At 46.6% G+C, this 14,234-nt stretch overlaps 1 protein-coding gene across 1 annotated transcript in view; it reads right to left on the bottom strand.

Annotated features, from left to right (window-relative positions):
- LOC122945830 (putative methyltransferase DDB_G0268948) overlaps nucleotides 1-14,234 on the bottom strand; it is a 219,575-nt gene that overhangs the window by 187,969 nt on the left and 17,372 nt on the right. Inside the window, exon 3 of the mRNA XM_044305057.1 lies at nucleotides 9,362-9,488. The gene's annotated coding sequence lies outside the window, so the exon portion shown is untranslated. The remainder of the gene's footprint in view (nucleotides 1-9,361; nucleotides 9,489-14,234) is intronic.

The raw sequence follows: 14,234 nt of genomic DNA on the forward strand, positions 1-14,234 counted from the left end.
CAGCGGGCGAGGCGTCTGTGTGGACCACAGGGGAATCACTGGATACCACTGGAATGAACAGGGAAACCCCATTCCATTGGGAGAGGAAGTTGTCCCACATCAGCAAGTCAGCAATTGCGTTCTGGTCCAGCTGGACTGGGCTGTCCTGGCAGGGTGCTTGTGGGAGAAGTGCCAGGAGCCTTGAAATGAAGGACCTACCCTGTGGCATGATACGCATAGCAAAGTTCAGCATGCCAAGGAGTGACTGAAGATCTGCCCCGGTAGTCACCCTCACTTGAGCGAGTCTGTGAACAACAGCCTTGATTCTGGCCAGCTTGTCCGGAGGCAGACTGGCCTTCATGTCCACTGTGTTCAAGCGAATGCCTAAAAAAGTGATCTCTGTGCTGGGTCCCTCCACCTTGTGCGAGGCCAATGGAACTTTGAGGTCTGAAAAAGACGTGCGCAGGACCTGTAGATCTAGAGGCACTTGATCTGGGGATTCTAGCAGGAGAAAGTCATCCAGGTAGTGGATGACGTGATTTACCCGGAAAGTGTTGGTCAAAACCCAATGCAGCGCGCTGGCCAGTTGGTCGAACAACCAGGGGCTGGACTTTGACCCGAAGGTCAACTTGCTGGCGAAATAATAAGCACCCTGCCATTTCATGCCATGCCACTGCCATAGCTCAGGATGGATGGGTAGTAATTTGAAAGCATCCGTGATGTCCGCTTTTGACATAAAGGTGGCCTTGCCTAATTTGATGATGACCTGTATAGCCTCATCTATTGAAGCATATCTCATGGAAAACTCCTCGGATGGAATTAAGGAGTTTAAGCTTGGTATATGTAAAGAATGTGGGGCGGACAAATCATAGATTAGGCGTTTTTTATTGTTGAATTTGCCAGTCACAATGCCAACTGGATTGACTCTCCAGCATGCGAAGGGAGGTTGATTGAACGGCCCTATTAAGTACCCCCGGTCTAGTTCGGTATGGATTAACTGCGTAACCGCCTCTGGGTCTCTGGCTGCCGACTGCAAATTATCACATTCGAATGTGGTTTGAGGGAGCGCGAGCAGCCCTTGTTGGTAACCGTATGTCAAGCCGTGGATGACGAACTGCACCCAGGCCGGGTGTGGATGTTCAGCCAAGAACAATGCCAGCAGATCCACGTCAATCACGCTAAGGCTACTTTCACACTAGCGTTCGGGGCTCCGCTTGTGAGTTCCGTTTGAAGGCTCTCACAAGCGGCCCCGAACGGATCCGTACAGCCCCAATGCATTCTGAGTGGATGCGGATCCGCTCAGAATGCATCAGTTTGGCACCGTTTGGCCTCCGCTCCGCTCAGCAGGCGGACACCTGAACGCTGCTTGCAGCGTTTTCGTGTCCGCCTGGCCGTGCGGAGCCAAACGGATCCGTCCAGACTTACAATGCAAGTCAATGGGGACGGATCCGTTTGACGTTGACACAATATGGTGCAATTTCAAACGGATCCGTCCCCCATTGACTTTCAATGCAAAGTCAGGAGTCCCCATCAGATCGGAGTTTTCTCCGATCCGATGGTATATTTTAACTTGAAGCGTCCCCATCACCATGGGAACGCCTCTATGTTAGAATATACCATCGGATTTGAGTTACATCGTAAACCTCAGATCCGACAGTATATTCTAACACAGAGGCGTTCCCATGGTGATGGGGACGCTTCATGTTAGAATATACTGAGAACTGTGTACATTGCTGCCAGGCAGCAGGGGGCAGACCCCCCCCCCCCTCCTCCTGTAATTAACTTATTGGTGGCCAGTGCGGGCCCCCCTCACTCCCCAGTATTAAATATTACCAGTGCGGCGGCCTCCCCCTCCCTCCCTCCCCAGTATTAAGTATGACCAGTGCGGCCTCCCCCTCCCTCCCCAGTATTAAATATTACCAGTGCGGCGGCCTCCCCCTCCCTCCCCAGTATTAAATATTACCAGTGCGGCCCCCTCCCTCTATATTTATTGGTGGCCGGGCCAGTGTGGATTCCAAGTATTGTGAGCAGTGCGGCCTCCCCTCTCCCCCCCTAATTAAAATCACCCCCCCCCATCATTGGTGGCAGCGGAGAGTACCGATCGGAGTCCCAGTTTAAATCGCTGGGGCTCCGATCGGTTACCATGGCAACCAAGACGCTATTGCAGTCTTGGCTGCCATGGTTACTTGGCAATAAATACAAGCATTATACTTACCTGAAGAGCTGCGATGTCTGACCGGCCGGGCGCTCCTCCTACTGGTAAGTGACAGGTCTTTAGCAATGCGCCGCACAGACCTTTCACTTACCAGTAGGAGGAGCTCCCGGCCGGTCAGACATCGCAGCTCTTCAGGTAAGTATAATGCTTGTATTTATTGCCAAGTAACCATGGCAGCCAAGACTGCAATAGCGTCTTGGTTGCCATGGTAACCGATCGGAGCCCCAGCGATTTAAACTGGGACTCCGATCGGTACTCTCCGCTGCCACCAATGATGGGGGGGGGGGGGTGATTTTAATTAGGGGGGGAGAGGGGAGGCCGCACTGCTCACAATACTTGGAATCCGCACTGGCCCGGCCACCAATAAATATAGAGGGAGGGGGCCGCACGTGTCATATTTAATACTGGGGAGGGAGGGAGGGGGAGGCCGCCGCACTGGTCATATTTAATACTGGGGAGGGAGGGGGGGCCGCACTGGCCACCAATAAGTTAAATACAGGAGGGGGGGGGTCTGCCCCCTGCTGCCTGGCAGCATCTGCCAGGCAGCAGGGGGCAGTCGTGTACACAGTTCTCAGTATATTCTAACATGAAGCGTCCCCATCACCATGGGAACGCTTCTGTGTTTAGAATATACTGTCGGATCTGAGTTTTCCGAAGTGAAAAATCAGATCTGAAATAAACAGTTATGCAAACGGATCCGTTCTGAACGGATGCAAGCGTTTGCATTATAGGAGCGGATCCGTCTGTGCAGACACCAGACGGATCCGCTCCTAACGCAAGTGTGAAAGTAGCCTTAGTCACGCCGGGCCTTGATTCCTTTGAGGGCATGCTGCGCGTGGATGGGCCCTGAAACAGATCGCACACAGATGTAGTAGCCTGCACTGATTGTAATGACAAATGGCGTAGTTGTAATTGTTGCATATCTGGCTTCGACCAAGGTATTTTATGGGACGGCCTAGCTTGTCGACCCCGGATGCTGATTTGATGTCTGATGGACCTGGGCCAGAATTAGGTTGTGCTGGATCTGTTACGTGGCCTGTATTGGAACACCAACCCGTAGTGTGGGAGTAGGAGTTGCAGATCGTGCACGTCGGGGCTTTTAGCCCTGCAAAATGGCGGCAGAACAATTCCGTGTCTATGTTGGACCAATCCAGAATGTGCTGGCACTGTATCAGGGCAGCTGCTGCCTTGGCCGAAAAAGAACGATGGTAGTCGAAGAATGCTGTGCCGCCATATTTGTATCCTAATTCGACCACCTTGTACATGTACAAGTCTAGCTCGGCCCTCCTATGCGGGTTGGCTGTGCAAATCACGTCCCGGTATAAGCTAAATGCTAGGACAAATTCCGTGACGTTCAGTTTTCTGTTAAGCCTAGCATCTTTAGACTTCAGGATGACCGAAACCTCCCCACATGCAATGGTTCTATTGTCCGGGGCCTCATGTGTAGCAATGAGCAGAGACGCCAGGTTTACATCTTTGCCTTCCAATATGTCCTGTCTGATATTGGCCGGAATGAAATGGGATGGGGCGATTGTGGGAAACTGGGATGACCCACCAGAAGCACTGGATTGCCCTGCTGGAGGTTCCGCGGGTGTTGGTGCCGTCAATGCTGCCGCCGCAGACCTGGCTTCCACTGATTCCATCCTGGCCTGTAGGTCCGTCATGGATGACACCATGCTGTTGATCACGGCGTGTAGTTGGGTGAGTGAAGTCTGGATGGTACCCATGGACACCTCGTCCTGGCTCACGGGTGGTACGTCTGCCATCAACAGGCGATACAATTCTGCTTTCCTTGCTGATGCTGGAAAGGGGATGCCCCTTCGGCGCAGCTCAGCGGACAACTTCGGGACGGTCCAGGAACGTAAAGATGGTCCCACGCTTCGCTCCGACTGGGTGTCCCCGCTATCCCGCGACGCGGAAGAGCCTCCAGGCATAAATTCTTGCGACATCTTCCTACTGGTCATTAATTGAGAGCCATTAATACCCCCCCTATTCCCGAGCTGTGAACTGTGACCTTCTACCCGAGTGCCCGACCCCTGGTGGGACCAGTGTCTGTAGACGTGACAGATTTGACCAGGTGGCACCTGTGGTGTGACCCTGACTGAGATGACGTCCCGGTACGTGTGCCTGTGGTCGTGACAGGACTTCGTGCTGACGTGAGGACTTGTGGATGCGCAGGTGGTGTGCCTGTAGGCGTGACAGGACTTTACCCGGCCTGTGGACGTGACAAAACGTGTGTCGCAAGACTGCCTGTGGTCGTGACAGGACTTTATAGCGAGTCTGTGGACGTGACAGACGTTGGAACACGAACACCTGTAGTCGTGACAGGGTTTTTTTTTTTTTTTTTTACTTTATCGAATGCCTGTAGTCGTGACAGGGTATTTTTTTTTTTTTGGTTTTTTTTTACTTTATCGAATGCCTGTAGTCGTGACAGGGTTTTTTTTTTTTGTTTTTTTTTCCTTTACCGAATGCCTGTAGTCGTGACAGGATTGTATAGCAAGTCTGAAGACGTGACAGACGCGTATGAATCCCCGTGGTCGTGACAGGACTTATGTGAGTCTGAGGTCGTGACAGACTATTTTTTTTTTTTTATGGGGTGTGGGGCACCCTTCCACCGTCGGCATGGCGCCATGGATGTCTGACTGCTTGTGGCTGCGCTGGAAGCTGATACGTACCTTGTTGCCGTTTATTAGCCTAAGGTGCCACGGAAGGTGACACGAACTGTGAAAACATAACATGAAATTTTTTATTTATTTTTTTCATAGTATTTAGTATATTGGGCAGACTAGATGGGCCAAATGGCTCCCGTCTGCCGACACACCCTACGCCTCCATTGAATGTGGCCTGTTCCTGCGAGAGGCGTGAACAGACGAGTGGATGCGTGTGACCCCCGTAACAAAGTGGCATGACTGTTGCCGTGGTTGCGACATCCCCCCCTGTGTGTACCACCGCCGTTTTTTTTTTTTCTTGGTGATCATTATGTATTTGAACAAAACATGTGGATGCCAACTCCTGTGAACATGAAACATTGCTGTTGAAATAGTACTACATCCCAGCATGTGAGGACCCAGACTACCAGTTTATGCAGTAATCACTTTGACATTTCTTTGGAATGGACTAGGTAACATATGAATGATCCCAGCAATTTGAGATCATCCAACCCCTGTAGATCAAGGCAGTTCCCTGGCCTGCTGCCGCGCTAGTGGCCACCAGGTGGCGCTGTGGTGAGACTCTTCGGCTGAGTGGTGCGGCCGGGGACTGCAATTAGAAGTACGCAGCCGCCCCCGCCGCCCGAGGAGAGTGGAGCCGTGAGCCGCCAGTCTCTGCCAGCATAGCCACCATGTCCAGCAACCGTCCCCCCCGCCCCCGTCTTACTTTGAAGTCGCGACGCTGCGACCGTTCACGCTGCCCAGCCTGTGAAAGAAACGACCCGGAAGTGCCTCTGCCTCTGCCTCCCTGATGACCCCAGACGTCAGATGTGCCAGCGGAGGAGCGAACGTTCAGCAGGTATCGGCTGCTGCCTTTTAACCCTATGTGGCCCCGCCTCCCACCGCACAAATACAGCAATGAAAACATTGCTTTACACTTGTATTCCCTGTCACCTATGCAGAGCAGGGGTTTATTCACGTCTAAAATTGTATAATGTCAACCTATGAATGTAACAGAAAAATTACAGAAATGTATTAACCTGTCTACTTGGTAGAGCAGAGGTCTATGACAGAAAACAATAGTTTATTGTCACCCGAAAATATAAAATACAAATTATTGAAATTTATTAAGCTGTCAACTAGGTAGAGGAGGGGTATATTACACCCAAAAAATTGTGAATTTGACCCTAAAATGTAACTGACAAATTTTTTTTTTTTTTTTTACCGGTCTAATAGGTATAGCAGTGGTACATCACACCAAAAAATTGCTGAATTTCACCAGAAAATGTAACTGCCAATTTTTTTTTTTTTTTTTTTTTTTTTTTTTTTTTACACCGGTCTACTAGGTATAGCAGTGGTACTTCACACCCAAAATTTTTTGAATTTCAACTGAAAATGTAACTGACAATTTTTATTTTTAAACCGGCCTACTAGGTATAGCAGAGGTACATCACATTAAAAAAATTGTGAATTTCACCCGAAAAAGTAAATTACATTTTTTTTTTTTTTAACCGACCTACTAGGTATAGCAGTGGTACTATACACCCAAAAATTGGTGAACTTCACCCTAAAATGTAAATGACAATGTATTTTTATTTTTTAAACCTGTCTACTTGGTATAGAAGTGGTACTATACACCCAAAAATTGCAGAATTTCACCAGAAAATGTAACTGACAAAGTAGTGAAATGATATAAAATAAAATACGTACAAATAAAATAAAATAAATTTTTATGAGGTGGAGTTCAATATGAAGTAGGAGTTTGAGGAGGCGGTGGACGTAGCGGTGTAGGTGGAAGCGGCAGTGGAGGAGGACGAGGTAGCCAACACAGGTTTTTGGTTTTAATAAAAAAAATATTAAATTAGGGAACACTCTAAAAGAGTGTGAAATATCCAAAATACAAGAATGAGCAATTGCGCTGCAGTATAAAAATGGCTGGTTAGTGCCGGTATACATGTCTATTCTGCACAAGGTACGGACAAGTCCTGAGGGATCCATGCCTGGTTCATTTTAATGAACGTGTGTGTCGCAGTCGTTACCTCTGGCTGTGACCTGCAGCTCCGTTCCTGTGTGTTTGTGGTTCTTTATGGGTTAACTCCCCTGTGTGCCTATTGGGAGTTAATCCTCTCTGTCTGCTCCATGGGTGTGGCCTCTCTGCTGCACTCACGGAATCTGTATATAAGGCTAATTTTCCCTTAGTTTTGGGTCAGCTCTTCTTCTCTTGGTTTGTATTTTGTCTCCCATGCTACTGACCCATGGCATCCGTGTCTGTCTGTGTTCTGTGAGTTCGCCTTCTTGTTCATTCTGTCACGAGTTAGAGATCCAGCGAAAGACCTCTGCGTCGTCAAGCAATAAACAGATGGAAATCAGGTACAGACACACAAGAGTGTGATGCACAAACAAAAAACAGGGAAGGCAGCACAGACAAAACAAGAGCTCTATGTACCGTCAGCACAGTGGGAGAAAACCACCACTGTCTAGTAATACTCCAGAGGGGCGTGACTAAGCAACTCCTGGTATTCACTAGGGCCCCAGATGGTAGGGTTAGACTTTGCAGCAGGTATTCACTAGGGCCCCAGATGGTAGGGTTAGACTTTGCAGCAGGTATTCACTAGGGCCCCAGATGGTAGGGTTAGACTTTGCAGCCAGGGTCCACTCCAGAGCGTGAACTAGACAGTGACAGCAAGAACAAAAGGACAAGAGGTACCAGAAGGTACCGACAGCACATAGGCAAACATAACAGACAGGAAAATACAAACAGGGCAACTAATAACACAAGCAGGAGTACATAGCAAGGAAACAGGAGTGACAATGAGCAGAGAAGGACTTGCTCCACCAGAGGTATTCTGCATGGCCTTGCCCATGGCACTCTGCTGCAAAGAAAGGTGGAGCAAGGGCTTGCTGAACAGAATATCCCCTAAAGCAGAGACAGAACCCTCCATACGGAGGAACGAATATGAAATAGGGGAAGACAGGCACGATACAAGATAGGAAAGACAAAAAAGGGCAGAGGCATAAAGACATAATAATAAACACAGGGGAACTCAAACATAACTGGCAACCCCGATAACAGAAACACAGGAGAAAGGACGTCAATGAACAAGAAGGCGAACTCACAGAACACAGACAGAGACGGATGCCATGGGAGACAAAATACAAACCAAGAAAAGGACAGGACAAGCACATACAGGAAGAGCTGACCCAGAACTAAGGGAGTTGGCTCTGCAGCCTTTCAAAAAGCACCAAGAAAGCGCCGAACACCGAACCCAAACTTTTACTGAAATGTTCGGGTTCGGTCCAGGGTCCAAAAATCCTAAAGTTCGGTACGAACCCGAACTTTACAGTTCAGGTTTGTTCAACCCTAGATATCATCCCATTCCTTTCGCATTGGTGCAGCTACTGAAGCGGCAGGATTGGGATGAGGATGCGATCATAAAAAGATTGGGGTGTTGGAGTTCTAACAGATTAAAAGTTTATATTAGACCAGATTTATTGTGGCTTGTTGTTTCTTTGTATTTTTGCAGGTGTCCAATACATAGTGTGGGTGGTTGGGCATTCCTATGTGTTTCGGGCCCAGAAGAGAGCAAGAAAGAGGAATTATACTGAAAATGTATCCTTTGCTGTAATGAATTTAATGTTTTTTGGTTTGGGGTTAGAGGTTTACAATGGAGGGACATGTTATTAATACAGAAGTTGATGGTAAAATGGCCTTTACCGCACATATTAATTGTTCATTTGGGAGGGAATGACGTGGGAAAAACAAAGACACTGGAATTGATATGGAGAATGAAACAGGACATGGCTTTAGTGAAGAGTGTTTTGCCTGACACTGTTTTGGAATTCTCCGAAATGGTTCAAAGATTTTCGTGGTCGGCCTTAGACGGTCGGCCCTTTGAAAGAATAGAAAGAATAAGAAAAAGGGTCAACAGAGCAATGTTTAAATATATGCCCATTCTGGTGGGGTTGAGTTATAGACACAGTGACCTGGAGGGTTTTGTTCCAGGGCTGTATAGATCAGACAACGTTCATTTGTCTGAGGTGGGTCTTGATATTTTTTATTTTGGTTTACATAATTTCCTTGAGGAGTGCTTGTATTGCCTTTTCGAGGGGGGGGGGGGGTGGCCTCAGCTCTTGGCCTTGTGGGAGATCGTCGCCCAGCTAATGCTGGGTGGACTTAGTGGTCAATATTTTCATCATTGGTTTTTAATAATTATTGGTGACTATTCTTGGTTCATTTATTAAATATTTATTGGTTGGTTAATCTTGGTAACCCCAAATAAAGCAGCACAGCCTTTTATTCCAAAATTAAAACGTGTGGTCTGCTATTTATTTAAGGTATGTGAGGTGGTATGCATGTGATCTATGTCCTCCATGGAGGGGCCCCCCAGAGCGAATAGCTTGGGGGAAGCATGGGGACATGATCACTTTTCTGTCAGTTGGTTTTATTGTTATGGCTGGCTGAGGTGATTCTGGGCTGGCTGCTGCTTCCCCCCCGCCCCCCTTTGTGTTTCAGGCTTACCTGGTAAAATCCGGCTCCGGCTGGTCTTGGACGTCTTCAGTGGATTGACAGCTGTTCATTGGTCAGCTGTCCAGCAGCGGGAAGATTCTAATCATCTGATTGGTGGTGACATCCGGCGGCGGGAATCCTGCAAGTTTAAAAGAAGAGACTCCCTGTCATTAAGCTGCAGTTTTAAAAAGACCAGGACCTGTGCCCCACCCTCCCTCCCTTATTCTTTAGTCATATTGCTTATTTGGGGGAAATCGTCTCCCAGCTAAAGCTGGGTAGACTTAGTGGTCAATATTTTCATCATTGTTTTTAATATTTATTGGTGAATATTTTTGGTTTATTTATTAAATATTTATTGGTTGCTTAATCTTGGTAACACCGAAAAAAGCAACACAGCCTTTTATTCCAAAATTAAAACGTGTGGTCTGCTATTTATTTAAGGTGGTATTCATGTGATCTATGTCCTCTATGGGTGAGCGGCTTCGTGCCAACCAGCTTGCCCTGCCCGAGTCCAGAAGACTGCCTGGATATGCAGGTCCGCCGATTTCATTTATCATTGTGGTGGATGAAGGGTTTGCATTGACTAACCATGTTATGTGGCCCTTCCCAAAGTGTGGTTTGGATGTAATGAGGCGTATTTTCAACTACCGGTTGACTCGTGACCGTCGGTATGTTGAGTGCGCTTTCGGAATACTCTCTAGCAAGTGGACGGTGTTTTTGCATCTATACAGATGGATCCCGAGAATGCTGGTGATTCAAGCTTGTGTTGTTCTACACAACTTCACCAGGATTCAGGAGGCTTCCTCTTCTGTTGACATGGAAGATTTTCCTACGTCAGCAGGTTTGGGTTTGGCTAGGACCCTACATAGACGACCTGGAACTGCAGGCATTGCAGTTCCGGAACTCTATGCAGACTACTTTTTCAGCCCAGAGGGGTCCTTGCCATGACAGAGGTTTGATATCTTCTGGGCTTGTTAGCTTTCTATTATTTTTAAGATAGATTATGGAAATGTATTGTGGTAGTTGAGTGTAGGGACTCGCAAGAGAATAAGGACCCTTGACGTGGGCTTGTGGGCTGAGTTGTTTTGCCATAACATAGTTCAAAGTAAATATAAATACTAATTATGTTTTCACCAAAATTTAAAGGTGATTAACATCTTTAGTATTTTGCCTATATGGTCCAAAAAAAATCTTCTAATACCTCATGTTCACATTATCCAAATACCGATTATGCTCCTATAAATAAAGTGATATTTTTAGAACTATTGTGCGTGTCTATGTTTAATGGAGTAATGTGTAGAATTATTGTGCGTGTCTATCTTTAGTGGAGAAATGTGTAGAACTGTAAATGTTATGTGTATTGAAAAAATGAACACAGGCCAATAGAAAGTTTTTACATAAACTTTACTGAAAACATGGTCAACGCAAATTAAAATCCCAGACAATCCCATAATGTATTAATATAATAAATAATATAACATTTAACCACTATCAAATTAAAGGTCGAAAAGGTCTTGCATAAAGGAACCTGGCCCATATGATGAGCCTGGGCGTACATCGCCAGAATCTGGGGCCCCTGTTGCAAAACTGGGCTGACTACTTGCCTGGCCAAGGGGGGTGTTGGGTCTTCTGACCATTGGTATGGTTGGGGGGGTAATGGCCCTTGAGGTGGGTGTGGAGGCTGGGGGTAGCTGCGTCCGTGCTGGGGAAGTGGGAGGCTCAATATGTGGCAACACATATCATTAATTTGCGTGTGTATGTCTCCCTGGTAAGGGGAGGCATACATTTTTATGACAAGGCCCATAGAAGTTAGACACTCATGATGTTTTTCTAAAGGGACCTGCCTCAGTAATGGAGCAAGGCCCCTCAACATAGACTCTTCTTGTTCATCACTCCTCCTCTGGGCAAGGAACTCAATGACTCGGGCAATCCCAAGAGTGTGGGACATTGTGTGGGATGCCTGGGCTGAGGCTGCTGGGCTATTTCAGGGCTCCCCTGTAAAATGGTGGGCCGGGCCGAACCTTTAAACAGTTTGATGTGCACCCCACGTATTGTAAATTACACAAGGAACATGTTATGCAATATACCACATATGTGGTGTTGCAATTGATATATTGCTGGACAGTATGAGTGGTATGATTGCTAGTGGACAAAATATGCGAGCCCATCCTCATATATGAACAACATGTGCATTTTTTTATGCCCACATTTAAAATTTCCTATGTGTCTCAGCCAGGTGGGCTGGGATCCAGGTTTATCTGCAAATATAGATATAGAGAGGGGCTCACCATATTTGCCACAGTGACAGCACGTCGGGCAGCGCATTTGACACCGCTTTTTACAACATCACCCTAGGTTTGATAATATTTGAGAAGATGAAAATGTTTTTTGACAATATTGCATATTTGTGAAAATTCACAGCTATAACTCGTAGAAAAAATAAGTTGCTTCTCTTTATGATCAAGCTTGGGCGTTTTGTTAGGGAAAATTAGATTATCCCGAGACATAGTGGAAACCATATTCTTTGATCGGTTTAAAAGTCTGCTAGGGTAATTCCTGGCCAGGAGAAGAGTGGTAACAGTCTTCATTTCTTCAATACAGGTTTCACTAGAGGAGCAGTTACGCAGGGCGCGGATATATTCACCCCTAGGGATGTTATTGACAGTGTGTGCGGGATGACAGGATCCCGCATGCAGGATGGTATTTCCTGCGGTTTCTTTTCTATACGCGCGACTCTGCACCCGGCCACCCCCCACCAAACACAAATCCAAAAATGATATTGAGGTCTTGTGAAAATTTAGAGAAAGACGTAAATTGCAGTTGTTAGCATTAAGGAAGGATCCGAATGATGGTACGGCCGCCACATCGCCCGACCAAACGAAGAGCAGGTCATCGATGTAGCACCGGATGGACCCATTCCATGGGTTGGAATCAGAAAATAAAAAATTATGTTCCCACCATGCCATATAAATGTTTGCAAGCGATGGTGAGAAACGGCCCCCTATAGAGACTCCTCTGCATTGGAGGAAAAACCTCCCATTGAACATAAAATAATTGTGCTGCATAAGAAATAATACAACTTTGCAGAGGAAGTCTCTAAAGGGTAATGAAAAATTGGAATAAAGACTCAAAAACCAACCCAAAGAAATGATGGCAAGATCCTGGGGGATGGCCGTGTACAAAGAAGCAACATCAGCTGAAACCCAAGAAAAATCAGAGGACCACTGAAAAGAATGAAAGACCTGTAAAACTGAAGCAGTGTCCTTCAGAAAACCAGGAATACACTGTACCAGTGGCTGCAGCATACTGTCCACCCAAGATGACAGGTTCTCTGAGAATGACCCGATTCCCGAAACTATGGGGCGCATAGGGGAGGGGAATCCCTCTTTATGTATCTTGGGGAGGGAATGGAAAATGGGGACCACTGGATGAGAAACAAAAATATAATCAAATTGTTTTTGGTCCAAAAATCCACTATCCAGTCCCTCCTCCAAAATACTCCTCAAAAGGGTTTGAAAAGGAGCGGTGGGATCCTGTTTCAACCTGGTATAGGTAGCGGGGTCAGAGAGCATAAGCTCATTTTGTGCAGCATACACAGGTCTGTCCAAGATGACCACCGCTCCCCCCTTGTCAGCCTTTCTCACAATTATATCGGACATCCTCTTCAATTCTTTTAACGCTCTGCGTTCACTGGCTGAGATTATTCTTACTGTCACTTACATCCCTGCTCTGAAACACCCTATCTAATTCAACCAGATCACGTTCTACATTATCCTGGAATTGATCGAGAGCGATGACTCATTGGCCCACAAGCAAGAAGCAGGAAGGAATCAAGAGTTTAGATGGTAAAAAAGGACGAATATTCAAAAAAACGAATATATAAAAAAAAAACGAATATATAGCACTATATCACATATGTTCGTTTTATAGATTATTCATTTTCTTTCCCCCAATTAGTACAGTTATTGCCCTTCGGCATACTCCTCCCTGACAAGCGTCCCTGTCACCATGGGAACGCCTAGTGGTTAGAATATACCATCAGATCTGAGTTTCCCGATCTAACTTAGATCCGATGGTATAGTCTAACCACCAGGCGTTCCCATGGTGATGGGGATGCTTGAAGTTAGAATATACAGCCAGGGCGCTGTGATCCGCACAATTAACCCCTCAGGTGCGGGTTAATTGCGCGGTAACCGATCGAAGCCCTGACATTACGATGGGACTCGATCGGAAACGGCCTGCTGCCACCTATGACGGGGGGAAGGGGGACCCTGTGGCCACTGCCAGGGTGGACCCTTTGGCCACTGCCAGCAATGATTTTAATGCTGGGGGGAGGGGGGGGTTAGGGTGCACTGGCCACCAATTATTTTAATACTGGGGAGGTGGGGGCAAGGGTGCACAGGGCGCTGTGATCAGTGCAATTAACCCGCACCTGAGGGGTTAATTGCGCGGATCACAGCACCCTGGCGGTATATTCTAACTTCAAGCATCCCCATCACCATGGGAACGCCTGGTGGTTAGAGTATGCCATCGGATCTGAGTTAGAAAACTCATATCCGATGGTATATTCTAACCACTAGGCGTTCCCATGGTGACGGGGAAGCTTGTCGGGGAGGAGTATGCCGAAGGGCAATAACTGTACTAATTAATATTCTAAAAAACTACTATATGTGATATAGTGCTATATATTCCTTTTTTAGAATATTCGTCATATTGTAAGACAGGAATATTTAGCAACATAGCGAATATTCGTAAATTACACATATAGACTGCAATTTCACTAATGTAGTGCTATAATCTTTTTTTTTGTCAAATTTTTTTTGTCCCTTTCTGATTCAGAAAGAGACAAAAAAATTGACAAAAAAATAGATTATAGCACTACATT

Source organism: Bufo gargarizans, chromosome 8 (assembly GCF_014858855.1).
Source record: "Bufo gargarizans isolate SCDJY-AF-19 chromosome 8, ASM1485885v1, whole genome shotgun sequence".
Lineage (NCBI taxonomy): Eukaryota > Metazoa > Chordata > Amphibia > Anura > Bufonidae > Bufo > Bufo gargarizans.